Genomic DNA, 17,078 nt, shown 5'->3' on the forward strand with positions numbered 1-17,078 from the left:
TGGCAAAGTTCAGCAGCACCTGTGTTTGCCTTTTGTCCAGAGACATCTACCACTATGTAATTAATGTACATTGAGGGTCATTGTCTGTAGGTGGCAATCTTGACATCCTGGCATGGATTCCGCCCTCCTGGACTCCCAGATTGCCCAATGTCTGAAAAAGGATCTTCTGACAGGCTTTACGTCTTTGTTCACAAAGCTTTGCTTGCTGGTACTTGTAGTTTCCATATGCGTGCAGAACTGCAGAAAGCGGTATATGATGACATAAGGTAAGTGTCATACCTAACAAGGGACACCTGAAGGGCCCATAGATCATTAACGTGACATATAACCACAATGTTGTGCAGCAGAAACTTCATGAAAAGAATGAATGTGAGTTTGGAGGGTAAACCTGGAGATAGCAGTATATCATTATGTATGATCCTTCCCCACCTCCTAGGCCTGGCCTGTTTCAATGGTGTCTGTACTCACCTTTGCATCAGTTTTTTTATGTTAGGTTCATAATCCACTCACCTCCTAACACAACCCCCAGGCTTGATGAAAGCAGCACATTACAAGACTAGATAAGAACACATCCCATCAACCAACTCCAAGGCTAGATTACTCTGGAATAATGCAACCCCTCTCACCCCTGACCCATATCCCAGGAAAGACAAGAACACTTAACATGACCCCACTGACTTCCTGACTGAACTCATAGACTAAACTAAAGCACACAACGCAACCCCACTCACTTCCTGATCCAACCCGGCTAGATAAGAATAAACGAGAATAGAGATAGCTTATGCCCAGCCTCTATGTTGATATTAATTCCAAGAAAGTTGTTATGTTGTTAGACGTGCTTCTGGGGTATCGCTCTCAGACCTGGAGCGTAAGTTATACAGAATAAATTGGTTCAATCCTTAAGCCTGAATCCTCCCAGGCACGGTCAAAAAGCCCTCCATGGGTGTAATAAGTTAAACTAGGTAATGAAAACAAGTAGTCCTTGAGTGATTCTCAATCTTTATATTTTTGGTTTTTCTTTCATTTTATGTTTGTTTGTTATAAAACAAATCACTATATGGTGTGTATATACTTGGTCAATCGATTGTTCTTGACCTAATTCATACATCAATCCAATGCATTTCGGGCATTGTGCCCTTCATCCAGGATATATCTATAAGAAAAGATAAACATTTGTTGTGAGGAAACCATCCTGTATGTTACATAACATTGAGTTTTTGCAACAATTTAAAATTGAAAAACGATAGTCTATCAATAAATTCCCATGATAGCACAATTAAGAAACCATGAATTTTGATAAATACAACCAAAGACGGTAAATAATGATAGCCATAATTTGATAAATGCAATCGGTCAATTGCCCCTCATTGAACTTCAATGCAATGGTTTGCGTTTCACTGTAGGGTGTCATCCTGTATCGCTCGTTTTTACATAGATGAAAATGTTAGCCTTATATGCCACCATACGTTAAATCAACATTAACCATGATTATCGGACCCTGATGAGTCTTTGTGAGTTATCAAGTTACCCTTAATAAAAGTTACTCACACTCACGTGTTCTACTGTCGACATAGATAGCTCGCAGTCCGCCATGCAAATTGTTAAAGTGTGTTTTTAAAAAAACATTTTGTGCTCCATATACCATATAAAGCCACCCACAGACTGCAAACGAAGCCTTGAAAGAGATAACAGGCGAAGAAAGACTTTCATTATCGATTTTATGATACAAATTGTTGAGAAAATCTACATTGAAACAAAAGAACTAATAACTAAAGAACTAATAAAATAACCTATATAGGCTGAAAAGAATTAAATGCCAGATTTAAACTGGGTGAAAACTCCAGACGTGGGAGGTAAGTCACAAGTAGTTGAAACCTGTAAGTTTCACTTTCCGGAGAAAGGGCCTTGGGACCTTGTGATCTTTAAATTAATGAGTTTTAAGGGCAATGTGTTCCATGAATTAGAAACTGATATTGATACCAGAACACTAATAAGGAAGGTGGCCACTGAAAGCACACCTGCCTGAAAAATACAACAATTTAAGGTTCGGACTGGAATAAAATCCTACTCTTATAAACAACTTTCTCCATTAGACAATTACCTGAATTATCAGGAGGATAAGGCAAATGATGGTAAAAAACATAAACACAACAAATAACCCTAGAGGCAGAACTCAATATCAGCTAGGGGCGCAAATATTTGGAAAGGTGAACGCAAAACACTTATGGTGACCCCAAAACAAATAATTGTAATATAAATCTATTTTGGAAACTTTTCCATGTCTCCCAGATCTAAAGGATTTGGTGGATATGCAATTTGCTCCATGTTTTCAGGACAATTTGAACTGTGAGAAGTTAAAATATTTCTGGCCCCATTCCAAAAGCAGATAGCATACAAAAACCAACATCCTCCTAAAGTAGTGGATTCAAAACAAAGAAGATTCTCTTTTCTTTATATGACTGATTCATCAAGCACAAATTGGAGTATACTATGGGACAATGGTAGGTGTCCTCCCAGCAGGTGTGTAGGTACAGACGATATCAGAATTGACTCAAAATTAGGATCCACCATGAGGGTTGCAATACAACACTTCTTGGAATACATCCTGAATCTATTGTAAAAGGTAGTAAAAGATCCTGATCATAACATCAAACTCATTATAGCTAAATTGCAACATATAATAGACTCAAAGCAAGGTGATCCTAAAGACCAAAAAATCCTTTAATACATGTACTAATATATTGCATACTTCGATCAACCCCTCATCGTGTATAACTTTTGATATTTTGATGCAAACCGACTGCATATGCAGTTCAGTTGACCCTAACAGCCCATAGAAGCACTGGCGTAACGAAAAGTGAGGGGGCCTCCCTGCACGGTACTTAGGGGGACACCGGGCTCAATCAGGAGCTCTCCCGGCCAGAGTTCAGTGCCGAGGGGGCCCCTTGGAGCTAGGCCCCCCCCCCCCGCACCGCTTGGGCTGCGGGAGCCTGTGTTACGCCCCTGCATAGAAGTCACTGGTATTAAACAGAACATTGCCAGATAATCCTGAAAGAAAATTAATAATAAAGAGAAGATTGATAATGTTGACTCTTACAAGTAATAAACGAGATATCAAAGGAGAAAGCCATGATTAAGGAAACTAAGGAAGAATTCCCAATTTTTCAGAGTAAAGAAACAACGAAAGAATGGCCCTATATTAAAACGAAGTAAGAAAATAAAAATCACAAAAAAAGCTCAAAGACGGCTGAGCTTCGATAATGCTTGTGTAAGCCATACATGGGGGCCTAGATCTCATGTTAAAATTCAGCAATTCTGTAAAGACTCCTCCATCAGACAGAGGTTTAAACAAAAAAAAGGAAACTAAGTGAAGAAGACACCCAGAATGGGGGCTTAAGAAATGAGGGCCACACAAGGAAACACGCAGAGGTAAGGAAATGTGACAGAAAAAGCATACATATGCTTCCTTGATCCCGAAGTAGTTCCATCATGGAATAGCAGATAAAATGGAAAGACGAATGTATGGCAAGAAGTTAAGTCTGTATTTGTAAGAAGATAATCAGAGCAGAAATGCAATTAAATTATTCCTTGTCTTAACAGATTATAGATATATTTGCAGACTGGCCTACAAACCCATTTTTAAATTGGTTTAAAAGAAATTCGATTTTCAATGCCTCCCCAAGGGGAAACATCCTTTACAACGCAACGTTTACCACGCAGTGCCTTTACGACGCAACTTTTACAACGCAAACCATTACAACGCATTGCGCAGGGGGGCGCTCTAGGATAGGGAATAAGTTTAATTTACTATCCAACACCTTCCCTAGTGTCCACGGGGACTGGAGTTGGAATAGTAAATTAAACTATTCACTATCCAGCACCCCAAAGCGCTATGCGTTGTAAAGGTTTGCGTTGTAAAAACCGTGTTGTAAAGGCATGCGTGGTAAAAGCATGCGTTGTAATGTCATACATCCCTCTCCAAGGTCATCGAAAATTACTTCAAATGACATAGCTCTTGTCTCTCCGCCCCAAAATTATGATTACATTTTTGACTAGCCAAATGCACCCAATTTGAGAATAGTGTTCGAACAAGTGCTAAAATCAATTGGTGAGACAAAATGTTTAAGTTTTGATACATTTGAATAACAAAGTAACAAGATGAAATTACAATGTCATACAGACCGCACCAAGTTTGAATTTATTTAAAGATCCTGTTAGGTCAAAAGAACACGATTGGAATTGGAATGCAGCTGCAATTAATTCCAGGACCTCAGTCTCGAAACCATACAGTTCCTAATTACAATAGAATATGTTTAATTTCTTGAAACATTGCTTGTATAAAACAAAATTTGGAAATATTTAAAATTAAAATTGAGAGAAAATGAAATAACTTGTGAAAGTAAAAATGTGGTATTAAAGGATTATTTGGTGGGGGGCGTGGCTGACCACGCGATGAGAGCAGACGTCTCCGGGTAGAGCTCCGTGAGAAGCTCCCCTGCTGCAGGCCAATTATCCGGCATAACACACGCAAATGCTGCCAGTTTGGAACCGGAGGTGCCTGTAGGGTGTATCTACCCCCTGTGGCGATTTGAGGCGGATTGGCTTCGCGACGGAACGGCCCTCCGTGAGTCCCTCTACTGTGCCCGGATTAAGTCCACTTCCGGTCGGCGGCTGTGACCAACTGAGGCCGGGGACCCGGCTCGCGAGTGGGGCCGCATCTGCCTGTGGCGCCGGTAGCCCCCTGCACAGAATCGCCGGTTCGGCGGACAGGAGACGAGACACTGTAATCTGCCCCGGCTGCCCTGCGGGACGTACGCTGGCACAGCCAACGGGAGGTAGGCGGAGAGAGACGGAGTCTGACCCTGGCTGCTGCTTTGCCCTGTTTGAGCCTGGGAGTCTGGCGCCCTCGCGGAGCTGAGCCGGCTGCCTGCAACGCGGTGCTTCTCACTGGTGCACGCGGGACCGGCCGCCCAGGGACGAGGCGTTCGTCCACACCAGCAGTACATGGGGGAGAGCCCTCGCAGCTACACGCTCGAAGACCCACATTATGGCGGCGCCTACCGGAGGTGAAGTGCGGTGAGCGAGGCCGAGACAGCCTGTTACACCTGCTGGGTCTGTGTGGGCGGCATTGGGAGCAGCTGGGACCTGCGAGCGGGGGACGAAGGGGAGCACGTCCCTAACTTGTTGCTGGCTGCCAAGAACTCGTTGCTTTACACCCGCCTGCAACGCGGCTGACCACCTGACTCCTGGGCTGCGGGCACCGTATATCGAGACCTTCCTCCACCTGGGGACAGCCACTGAACAGGCACCACTGGCAGTGCAGGCGCCCTCCACACTGCCGCAACACCTACTGAGGGCGCGTTTCTGAGCCCCCTACATAGCTCCCACGCCAGCTTCACTGGGGCAGGGGTGCACCTACCCCCCACGCAGGACGGCATAGCTGTGCCATTGGACGCTTAAACCCCCCGACTCTGGCTGTTTCCACACCAACTGGCGGTCCCGACCAGTGGGTTCCGGAATACACTGGGCGCCACGCGCTTCGTCCCACGGCCCGGTGAGCCACACTGTGCCATCCTGAGAGGTGGAAGTGACCGACGGCACGCCACCTAGCAGCGGGATTGCTCTGACGACCCACCCCGGCGCCCCCCCACCCAACTCTTGCTGTGTCCTGATACCTGCTGTGTCCCCCATGTCAGGAGGGACCAGAACGAGAACGGGAGCCGGTGGTACACAGAATAAGGGGAAGATGGCGAAACAGGCCGAATCAGATCCAACTGCCTCCAAGCTTGACACGATGCTGGCAGCAATGGAGAGACTGGAAGAATCTATGCAGCTGACCCGCACCTCGTTGGAGACAAAGATTGACGGCGTGGCTATCGATTTGACGCATCTCCGTGCCGACCACAGGAAACTGGCTGAAAGGACCACCACCCTGGAAACCACTGTAGCTGATCTATCGCCCAAAGTTACGCAAGTCGACAAACATGTGCGTGATCTCCTCAACAGGGTGGAGTTTTTGGAAGACAGGGCGGAGGATGCGGAAGGACGCGCGAGAAGAAATAATGTGCGCATAGTGGGCCTGCCGGAGCGCTGGGAACGCAGGGACACAGCGGAGCACTTGGAAGAATGGCTTCGGGAGCTGTTACCGGAAGGAACCCTGTCGCAATATTTTGTAGTGGAGAGAGCCCATCGTGTGCCATCCCGCCCTCCACCGGAAGGATCTAACCCACGGCCTATGCTCTTGCGAATTTTGAACTACCGAGATCGTGACGCCATATTACGCGAAGCCAGGAAGCTGTCGGACATCAGGATAGACAATGCGAAAATCATGTTCTTCCCTGATTATACGATTCAAGTGCAGCGCCAGCGACACTCCTTCATGGCGGTGAAGCAGCGACTCAGACGCCTGGCCATCAAGTACTCGTTGCTGTTTCCGGCTCGATTACGCGTGGCTGCCCAGGATAAAACGTACTTCTTCGACACGCCAGAGGACGCCGAGGCCTGGCTGGATTCAGGGGTAGACGCGGAACCCAGGGAGATGCCACCTAAACCACGCAGAGATCGCGGGGCAAGACGACGCAGACACAGGAGGACATCGCCGGCGCGCTCACCACGAACGGAGTTAGAAATGGGACCCACTCCAGGCCTAAGGCAGAGTGAACACCGGGAAGCCCTTCGCATGGTGGCGGAGATCAGTGGCTCGCAATCCCCGGGCCCGGCTGTCAGCAACAGTCCCGATCATCGGGGTAGTGACGATGAATCTATTTACGGCCTACCAGACACTCAAATATCGGACGAACTTCCTGATGTCACGCCGCAGACGGCGGACTTGATCATCTAGCTGTGACCGCAGATTCCAACTCAGCGTTTGCAGCTGTTCCATCATCCCCACTGAATCACCAAGCACTGCAGTTTTCATAGCTACTTACTTGTTGCAGTGTCTGCCTCTATCACCTGCTTTGGGACTTGAGATGACGCCGGACTTGCAGCGGAAGCCAGAGCCCATGCAAGCGCCAGGTAGACAGAGGTACAATCATGGTGGGGTGGTCGGACCCCCGGAGGTGAGTGGCCTGTTGAGAGTGCATTTATGTGGCTCCTGTAGGAGGACATCCTGTCCGGACAGTAGCAATTTAACCAGAGTCTGCACATTGACGTTGGCGACTGGTGGCCATATAGACACCGCCTGCAGCGGGGAGACACCACTCCTCTCCTGATATAATGGAACACTAAGCAACACCGATCTAATAATTCAGCGACTCCCCCCATTGAACTTAAGTACAATTTGAGCTCACTAGAGCGTTTGGACGACGACATGTTCCGTTGTCGACCTTTTGGCATTATGGTTATGTTTATGTTGTTTATGAGACTTCTGCCTACATTTCTTTACCCGACATTGCACTTCCAGGCTGCCGCGGAAGGGTGGGTCAGATATACTGAGATTACTGTGTGCCTGTGTGACCGAGGGGCTGGGGCGGGCGGGGGGACCGGGGGGGCGGGGGTGAGTGGGGACTCCGACAGACTTCATGGCTGCGGTTAAATTCTGTACCTGGAATGTGCGAGGCATGCACACGCCCTCGCGCAGATATCAGGTTTATTCCTATCTTCGGCGTCACCAGGTCCAGATTGCCCTCCTACAGGAGACCCATCTGACCGGAGCAGAAGCGCTCATACTTCGCCGTAGATGGAGGGGGCAGCTATATGCAACAGGTTTTTCCGCGTTCGCACGCGGGACCCTGATTTGGATACGCCCTGGGGTTCCCTTTGAACTAATGCACAGCTCCATAGACCCGGAGGGTAGATATGTGTTTGTTCGGGGCAGATTGGATGGGCAACCGATAGTGGTGGCCTCTATATATGCACCGAACACTGACTTGGGAAAGTTTCTAACACAATTGTCGCGCACGATGGCATCCTGGGCTGACGTGCCATTATTGCTTGGGGGAGACTACAACAGTGTATTAGACGCCACACTAGATCGTTCGCTTCCTCCTGCACTCACTACACCGACGGGTGGGGCATCGAGGGCGCTCCTGGACTGGGCAACACGGTGGGACTTGCACGATGTGTGGCGTGTCCGAAATCCGGGAATGCGTATGTACTCGTACTTTTCCGGCGCCCACTCCTTGCATGTTCGATTGGATAGGTTTATGCTAACCAGAGACCTGTTACCACACGTCACTGACACATGCTACTTAGGCCGCACACACTCTGATCATAACCCTCATACCCTGGACTTTGAGTGGGAGCGCCCGCACCCACCGGTACCCACGTGGCGACTTCAACCCGACGTCTTACTGGACGCGCAATACAGGGAGGCTTTATCGAGGAGCATTTTGCAGTATTTTGAGGAAAATAACGACACCGCGTCTTCCCCGAGGGTGGAGTGGGATGCCTTCAAGATAGTTACCCGGGGTAATTGCCTAGGCATGCAGGCAGAACTGCGTAAGCAGGTTGAGAAAGACCTGACGAAGGTGGAGTCTGTACTCATACAGCGCGAGCGAGAGGCAGTGGAGGGTGATGACACACCACTAGTGGCGACAAGGGAGGAACACGCTCGGCTATTGGATCGGTTGAAGAACCTTAATTACGCCGCACACTCGGCACGCACTCATCACGCAGGGGACAAGCCGGGCAGACTACTCTCTTGGTTGATACGACGCGACACCCAAACGGCCCCGGTCCTCTCTATCCGTACACCTGGGGGCACGGAAGTCTATACGCAGAGGGCCATACACGAGACATTCACGATCCACTATGCGTCTCTGTATGGCTCCCGCTTGCGGGTCACTGATGAAGACATAGCGGAGTATTTATCACCGCTGTGCCTGCCATCGGCCACCGACGCCCAGGGGGGGGACTTAGGAGCGAAACTTATGGATGAAGAGCTGCGTGCTGTTATATATTCTCTTTCCAATGGCAAAACGCCGGGTCCAGACGGACTACCGGCGGAATTTTACAAGGCCTACTCTACCATTCTTATACCCGAGTTGCTCCGGATGTATGGTGCAGCTATAGAAGATGCCATGCTTCCGCCATCCCTGAATGAAGCTAATGTGATCTCTCTACTGAAGCCGGGCAGGGATGCACTCGACATGGGGTCATATAGACCACTTGCCCTGCTCAACACGGATTACAAAATCCTTGCGGCAGCGCTGGCTCAGAGGTTGGCGCCCCTGGTCCCTACCCTGGTGCATGCAGACCAGAACGGCTTTGTACCAACGCGCAGCACAGCCTACAACATCCGACGGCTGTTTCGGGTACAACGATATGCCACATCTAGTTGGCCCCGCTCGGGTTGCGTTATTCTTGACCTGGAAAAGGCGTTCGATTCAGTGGAGTGGCCCTATTTATTGCGGGTGTTAGAGAAATTTGGTCTCGGGGATGCATATATTCAAATGGTGGAACTGCTGTACCATGCTCCTGAGGTACGAATTCGTACGGGGAGGCTGCTCTCTAATAGTGTGCGGATTCGCAGAGGCACCAGGCAGGGCTGCCCCCTGTCCCCGCTGATATTTGCACTTATGATGGAACCTCTAGCGGAACAACTCAGAGTTTCCGGAGAAATCTGGGGTATCCCACTGGCGGATGGGGTGCACTCGGTGTCCCTGTACGCCGACGATTTGTTGCTTTACGTCAGAGACTTAACCTGCATGCCACGCGATCTCACCGACATCTTCAGGACGTTCGGTGACATGTCGGGTTTGCGCGTGAATTGGGTGAAGTCTGGGGTATATCCGTTTTCAGCTGACATGCCGGAGTGCGATGTTGAGGTGATGGGGGAGAGGCTCATTTGGTACCCGACTGTCTTCCGCTACTTGGGGATCCGTATTTATCGCGACCCGATTGATGTACTAGAGGGTAATCTGGTCAGAGCCGTCTCGGCGCTGTCGGCTCAGGTCACGTTCTGGAACTCTCTCCCATTGAATGTCCCAGCCCGAGTCACGCTCACGAAAATGATTGTACTCCCGAAATTGCTATACTATTATGCGACTCTGCCGGTGTACGTCCCAACCCGAATTTTTCGTGACCTTGCCGCCCTAACCAGACGCCTCATTTGGAACAAGGGGCGCCCCCGAGTGGCGTTGACAACCCTCCATGCGGCGACGGAAGCTGGTGGATTGGCAGTCCCTAACCAGGAATTGTACTATTTAGCGGCACAGCTGCAATGGCTCGCATACTGGCTAAGTGGCAAGAACTTAAATGACCTGGCCACGACGGATTCAGTGCTGACTGTCACACAGATACATGCGCTGTTCCATCCTTTAGCCAAGTGCCGCTGCCCCGACCAGATACACTTAGCGGTGGCGAGGAAATGCTTTACGAGGAGCCTTAAAGTCACGAATTCTATAAAACCCTATGCCCCGAATCTGCCACTCTTGGGTACCCCTTGGGAGGGGGGAACACTGACAGAGGCCGCACTGACCCACTGGACGGCTGTGGACCTGGAGGGGTTGGGAGACCTGTACGAGGAGGGTGCCCTTCTCTCCTTCGAAACTCTGGCAGCTAACACTGACTTGCCGACAGGACAATTCTTGGTTCACGCTAAACTCCTTCACATACTGACGGGGGCCTGGGGCGACCTCTCTGAGGAGCTGCCGACGCACCTATTGGTGCAATATCTGCATGTGATGGGTAATGGTTCCCACGTAGTGCACTGGCTCGCCCAAGCGCTGCACTACCACACGCAATTTTCGTCCCAAAAACTGAGAGACAAGTGGAGAGCAGACAGGGGTCACGATTGGTCCGATAAGCAGTGGGCAATGGTGCTAGCTGGGGCGAACAATGTTCCACGAAACTCACGGTTTCGGCTAATCCAATACTATACAGTGCATCGGGCATATTTGACCCCGGATAAACTGAATCGCTATTTCGGCCTCACCACCTCGGCGTGCCCCAGGTGTGGACTGTTGGATGCGAATCTGCTGCATGTTATCTGGGGGTGCCCTTCCCTCAGTAGCTACTGGGTGGTGATATCGACCTCTTTGTCGGCGGCGACGGGGGGCTCCTTGCCACACACGTGGGAAGCTTGTCTTCTGGGACTGTTTCGGCGCACTAAACAAACGAAAGCTCAGGAGCGATTCTGGGACCTAGGACTGATAACAGCGAAGCGCCTCATTACCAAGCGTTGGAAGAATAGTGCCCCCCCCCAAGCAATCGACTGGCGTAACTCCTTTAATAACTGGGCCGGGGCAGAGAGCGTAGCGCTACACAGAGAAGAGACGGCGGGGCTTCGCATGTACCCGATAGCACAGGACTGGGACGCCGCTCTGTCCGCACATCACCATTCGTGTCAGCAACTAGGCATCACTTAGTCGCCCGACTACCGTCGCTTACTCTATTGCCAGCGACTTCCCTACGAGCTCCACCTTGCTCCCCCACGGAGCCCCTCCTCCCCGTCCCTCCCCCTCTACCTGCTGTCCTCCTCCATTGCCCTTGTTTCTTGATCTGCTCCCCCCCTCGCCGCCCCCCCCCTGCTCCGTGCTGATCTTCCACCCCCTTCCCACCCCCCCCCCCCGACACTTTTCCCTATAGGCAATTCCGGCCAGCCCTCGCGCTGGCATCACACCGGACGCACTTGCTTCCAACCACTCAGACCGCCTTTCCATAGAGTGGCGCATGTGCGCGTATGCTCTGCTCATCTGTAGGTATTGGGTCTCCTGTTTCTAAGTCTCCATGTTTTGTTGATTATTGTCACTCATTGTTTTCTTGAGTTTAAAGCAAGATTTGGATATGTATAATGCCAAGAGTATATATGTGCAAAGGTGCGATTATCTGTCTGATGTATCGAGTGCCCTCACTATGCCATCCCGGAGGAGAGATATGTAGAAGCAGTCGACAGTCCCTGTGGATTAGCAACCGCTGTTGCTCCTATTATCTGTTGATATATGGACAGTATTTGTAACTTTTGCCCAGTGGACTACTTTGCTCTATTATTAAGTCAGGTGTGACTGTTGTTTCTTTTACAATATGCATGACCGAAGGTACGGACATGACACATGCTCGATTGCGTTCCCTAGTCACTGTATATGTACTGTCTGCTGACTTGGCAACTGTTTTTTGAACCAATAAAAACATATTCAAAGAAAAAAAAAATTAAAGGATTATTTGGTAAATATCAGGAACGCTGTTGAGGGAAAATGTGCTCATTCGGCCAAAGTAATGATCATATTAGTAGCAGTGAAAAATGACCAAAAGAGTGAGAGCTTTTAAATAATTTGCAGGTTGCATAACAATAGTAATCTCTGTTGAGAAGGCTCGTAAATGTAGCACTATTAAAAATAACCCACAGAAATATGTATTGTGAATGCTACCTAACACCAAACTAACAACTAGAGAAACAACTTTGGGGCTCACTATGATGGCAGACGGACTTCCATCCTCCCGCCATCGTTTCGGATGTGGGACCGGCCGCCCATGAGGCGGCCTCCCCAAAATCCGAATTACGATGAGACCGCCACCATGGCAGTCGCATCACCTATATTTTGCATTGTGGTGGGGATGCGTTCAACAGCCCCCGCCGCAATGCGAAAATAAAGGTACTTGCAAATCCCTGCACTACGTGCCAGGCACCATGCAGTGCCTGACGCATGGTGCAGGGATACGCAGGGGGACATCATAGGTGCCCCCAGTGCCCTGGACCCAGTCCCAGGGATCAAGTGGGGCCCGCTACCGGCCCCCAAATCCATTTCCGCCATTAATTTTGCTGCGGTTTGTCTGCCATAAAACGAATGGATGAAAGGGTTATCATGATCCCTACGGCGGAGCCTGCAAGGTCCCGCTGCTATGTTGGGCTATGTTCCTGTTACGACAGGTGGTCAGAAAAGGACCGCCTGTCAGAACCTTGGTGGACATCCACCAGGCATACCCAACGCTTACCCGCCGTCATAATATGGCGGAGGAAAACAGCAGTATGATGGCAGAAGGCCAGCCACTGATTGGCTGTCGGTGGTGGGCCTTCCGACATCGTAATGAGCCCCTAAAGCCCTTCTCCATCCAATTAAAGAAACTACCTTTACATTTCCTTCAGCTCCAAAATTGCTTTTGGGATATTTTAATGAAAATATTTTGAAATGCAAAAATGTCTACGAATTTCAAGTAGCCCAAGAAAAACGGTCTGGGCATACCAAGTCAAATATTCAATCAATGCAAAGGAAAATGGGAAAGAATTTGGATTGGGCTCTAAAAAGCCTTAATATGACTGTCATAATGGGAGCTGGTTTAGTGATGAACTGGTAGGGGCGGCTCCTCCACTAGGGCAGAGGAGCAGCACCCCACTGCTTTCTCGCAGGGCGAGAAGCAGAAACATAAAATGGTAATAAGTACCAATTTATGTTTCAGCTTCTCGCACTGCGAGAATGCAGAAGGGTTTGGTTGCAGGTGCAAGCAGGGCTGGTCAGGGGTGGAGTGGTGTGCCCACTCCTGAGTGCACATGACTAGTCTGGTCGGCCTTCTGAGGCCGACCAAACCAGTCATGCACATTCTGCCCTTCTCCATGTAGGCTGCATGGAGAACATAGCTGGGCCATTAGCCCCTGGCTGCGCGGAGTCCCAACCAATCACAACGCTGATTGGCTTAGGGGTGGGAGTCTGGCAGGCTGCTTCCAGTTCCTGCCAGAGGCAGGAGAGCAGGAGAGGAGCAGAGATGACATGGGACCTGGCCAGCGAGAAGGTAAGTTTAATTATTTTATTATTATTCAATTAACCCCCTGCACAACCCTTCTCCCTGCTTAACCCCCGCACCCCCACCTGCGAGTCATGCCGGCCGCAACTGGCAAAGCAAATCTATTATGAATCCAATTTTGAACAGGATTCTGAATCAATCTTTAGAAGTGGGTCTCTTTCCATCATAAGGGAAACAAGCCTTTTTTCGAGCACTGTTGGAAAAACCTATGGCCAATTCAGGCATACTGAGCAACTTCAGACTAATACCTCTGCCCTGCAGCAGTAAAAAATATCAGAAAAACAAATTAATAGACAACTCTCTGCCTACTTGGAATCAATTGGCCTGCTGCACAACCGGCAATCACATTTACGTCAAGGAGTGAGCACTGTGATAGTCTTACTGGAAGTCATGGAATGTATTAAAAAAAACATCTTGATAGCAGACCCACGGCGATGGTGGTCCTTTCAGAAATAAAGGAAGCATACGACACAGTATCTCATGCCACCATCTTAGAGAGATTCAATAGGGCAGGTAATGAAGGAAAACCTTTTCGTGGGTGAGGTTGTTTCTACAAGATAGATCACCGAGAGTCCACCTTCAACCATTTTCGTCATGATTAAACAAAATGTGTAAATATATATAATTATGTGGGTAGTTATAGTTAGAATCGGGTTTCCATAGGAAATACCTTTTTTGTATTGCTTATAACGTTGGTGCTGTTTGACAAATTTTCACAAAACGTTCTAAAAAGTGCTACTTTTTGCCTAGTTTGCACATGGAAAGCTTCGAGGTTATCTGTCAAGTGGGGGCGAGAAAAATGGTGGTCCTAAAACATATTTTCCCCATTCATGTTTTCCATAGAAATCTCAGACACAGCTAAATTTGAAAGAAGGCTAGATTTTGGCCCAGAAGGAGTGAGTGCTATTTAGGATTTGGAGTAAATCTAGTCTGTAGTTTTTGAGTAATTAAGGCTCAAAAACTCTGTATATTTCACTGATCCGCACACTCAACCATGCATTGTGATTGGCTTGATCGACCTGAAGGCAAAAGTGCATCCGCCATCTTAGAGCTTGGTCCTTGAGTCCTAAAAAATAAAATGAAATAACATATGAGGGGGAAGGACAGGGGCACCCTGATCTCATAGGACTTGTGGGGGTTCCCAGAGGCACCAGCCCTGGGATCCAATTTAAAAACAAAAAAATATTTTTGTGGTGTTCCTTGGATCCGCGAATCCATGCAACACCCAATGTGACACCTCAGGATATTCGGTCCAATCTGAAGGGAATTCCCATAGGTTTCACATTGGGTGTCGCATGGCTCCACGTATCCATGGAACCCCACCCACAAAAAAAGGGGTTGTGGACCTGCCGGGGTTAATGCCTGAGGGGGTCATAGGATGCAGGGGAGGTTCAGGCCAAATCCCCACTGCACACAGAAAAAGGTCTTGCTGGGTGAGGGTTTGGGTTTACATGAAAAAAACGAAGGTGAAAGTAAAGTTATAGTTAGGTGAAATTCAGGAGTTTTAGAAGCAATGTAATGTTTTAAACTTTAAAAAAACACAGAAATTCACCAGTTATAGTTATCTCAAGTAACTATGACTCGATCCCTCGCCATGCACTTCTAATTACCCCACATATTGCATCACTCATGACATCTTCCATATTTATTTTATTTATTTTCAAAGTTTTATATAGCGCTGGCTAGACCCAGAGGTATCAGAGCGCTTTACATGAGGATCAGCCAGTTACAGGATACATAGTTAAATCAGTTGAATCAGCGAGTTACATGTTACATAGTTACATCAATTTGAATCAAAGAATCACAGGGGGAGGAGGAGGGGGAGGGAAGGAGACACGAACAGGGAGACGAGATAAAACAATGTCAGATGACCGGCTGGGTAGGTGACAGCCAAGGGGCCAGACTCCTCTAAAGCTGTATAGGACAGCTCCACTGGGCATCGGGCAAGGTTGCACGGGCTCTGCCGTAGGTAAAAACAGTTTAGGGGTCCGCCCAGGGGGCCTCTTCATAGTTCCATCAAAGTGGGGGGGGGGGAGAGACACAAAAACGTGGAGACAAGGAAAAAACAATGTCAGATGACCGGCTGGGTAGGTGACGGGCAAGGGGCCAGACTCCTCTATAGCTGCATAGGACAGCTCCACCGGGCATCGGCCAAGGTTGTTCAGTGTTCGCGGAGGGTACAAACAGTTTTAGTATCCACCCAAGTGGTGTCATCATCGTTCAATCGAAGGGGAAGAGAAGGAGACACAAATGGGGAGACGAGAAAAAAACAATGTCAGATGACCGGCTGGGTAGGTGAAAGCCAAGGGGCCAAACTCCTCTATAGCTGCATAGGACAGCTCCACCGGGTATCGGCCAAGGTTGCTCAGGCTCCGTGGTAGGTAAAAACAGTTTTGTTATCTACATCAATTGACTCAGCGAGTTACGGGTTGCATAGTAAAATCAGTATGAATCAAAGAATCACAGAAGGAGGTGGAGGGCGAGGGAAGGAGACACAAACGGGGAGACAAGGAAAACAATGACAGATGACCGGCTGGGTAGGTGACGGCCAAGGGGCCAGACTCCTCTATAGCTGTATAGGACAGCTCCACCGGGCATCGGCCAAGGTTGCTTGGGCTCTGTAGTAGCTAAAAACAGTTTTGGGGTCCACCAGGGGGGCGCCATACCAGGGCGTGCCAGCTAGTCATGCATGGCCCCTCCGGTGCGCGCAGTGTCCCACTAGGTGTCCCGGTGCTCGGGGCTACCCACGGGGGCTCCCTAGGAATGTACATTGCCTCTAGTGACAAACCAGAGGGTGGGGGTCCTCTGTGAGCCACCCACTCGACGATGAAGGCCCCCATCGCGGAGCAAGGTCCAAAAAGTCTGGGGCCCTGTTGAGGACCAGTATGTGTGGCCGGCCTTGAGTCCTTTGTGCCGCTCAGCCTCCTTGACTGGCCAGCGGTCAGTGCGTGAGGGGGGAGGGGTGCAGTCTCAGTGACCGGAGCGGGATCTTCTTACTGCACCCAGTCTGTGGGGAAAGAGGGGGTGGGGGCCCCCCACTCTCCACTCTCCACCAGACCCCCTTACCTCCCTTTGTGTCGGCTCCTCTCCTCCACTATGCCAGGATACTCGTGCGTGCACCCGCCATACCAGCCGGTTGCACACCCACTCCGAGGACGGTTATCGGCTGGGGCAGGCGCGGTCCTCCCCGCAGCACCATGTTGCTCTTCGCACCTCCAGGGTGAGGGGAGGGGGCAAGTGATAAAGTCTGCGCCATCCCGGACCTCCGCAGTACAGCCTCCACAGGCAATTGTACACGTTTGCCTAAAGTTCCAGTATTCCCGTGTTCCAAAAAAAACAAGCGTTGATAATATCACTGCAACATTTGCTATGAAATTATTGATTAGAAACAAAGCATT

At 49.3% G+C, this 17,078-nt stretch overlaps 1 protein-coding gene across 2 annotated transcripts in view; it reads right to left on the reverse strand.

Annotated features, from left to right (window-relative positions):
* Positions 1–1,017: 1,017 nt before the first annotated feature.
* The window catches only part of LOC144821867 (uncharacterized), a 299,860-nt gene continuing 283,799 nt past the window's right edge, over positions 1,018–17,078 (reverse strand). For both annotated transcript variants that reach the window (XM_078679022.1, XM_078679024.1), the window contains exon 5: positions 1,018–1,153. The gene's annotated coding sequence lies outside the window, so the exon portion shown is untranslated. The remainder of the gene's footprint in view (positions 1,154–17,078) is intronic.

Source organism: Lissotriton helveticus, chromosome 2_2 (assembly GCF_964261635.1).
Source record: "Lissotriton helveticus chromosome 2_2, aLisHel1.1, whole genome shotgun sequence".
Taxonomy (NCBI): Eukaryota; Metazoa; Chordata; class Amphibia; order Caudata; family Salamandridae; genus Lissotriton; species Lissotriton helveticus.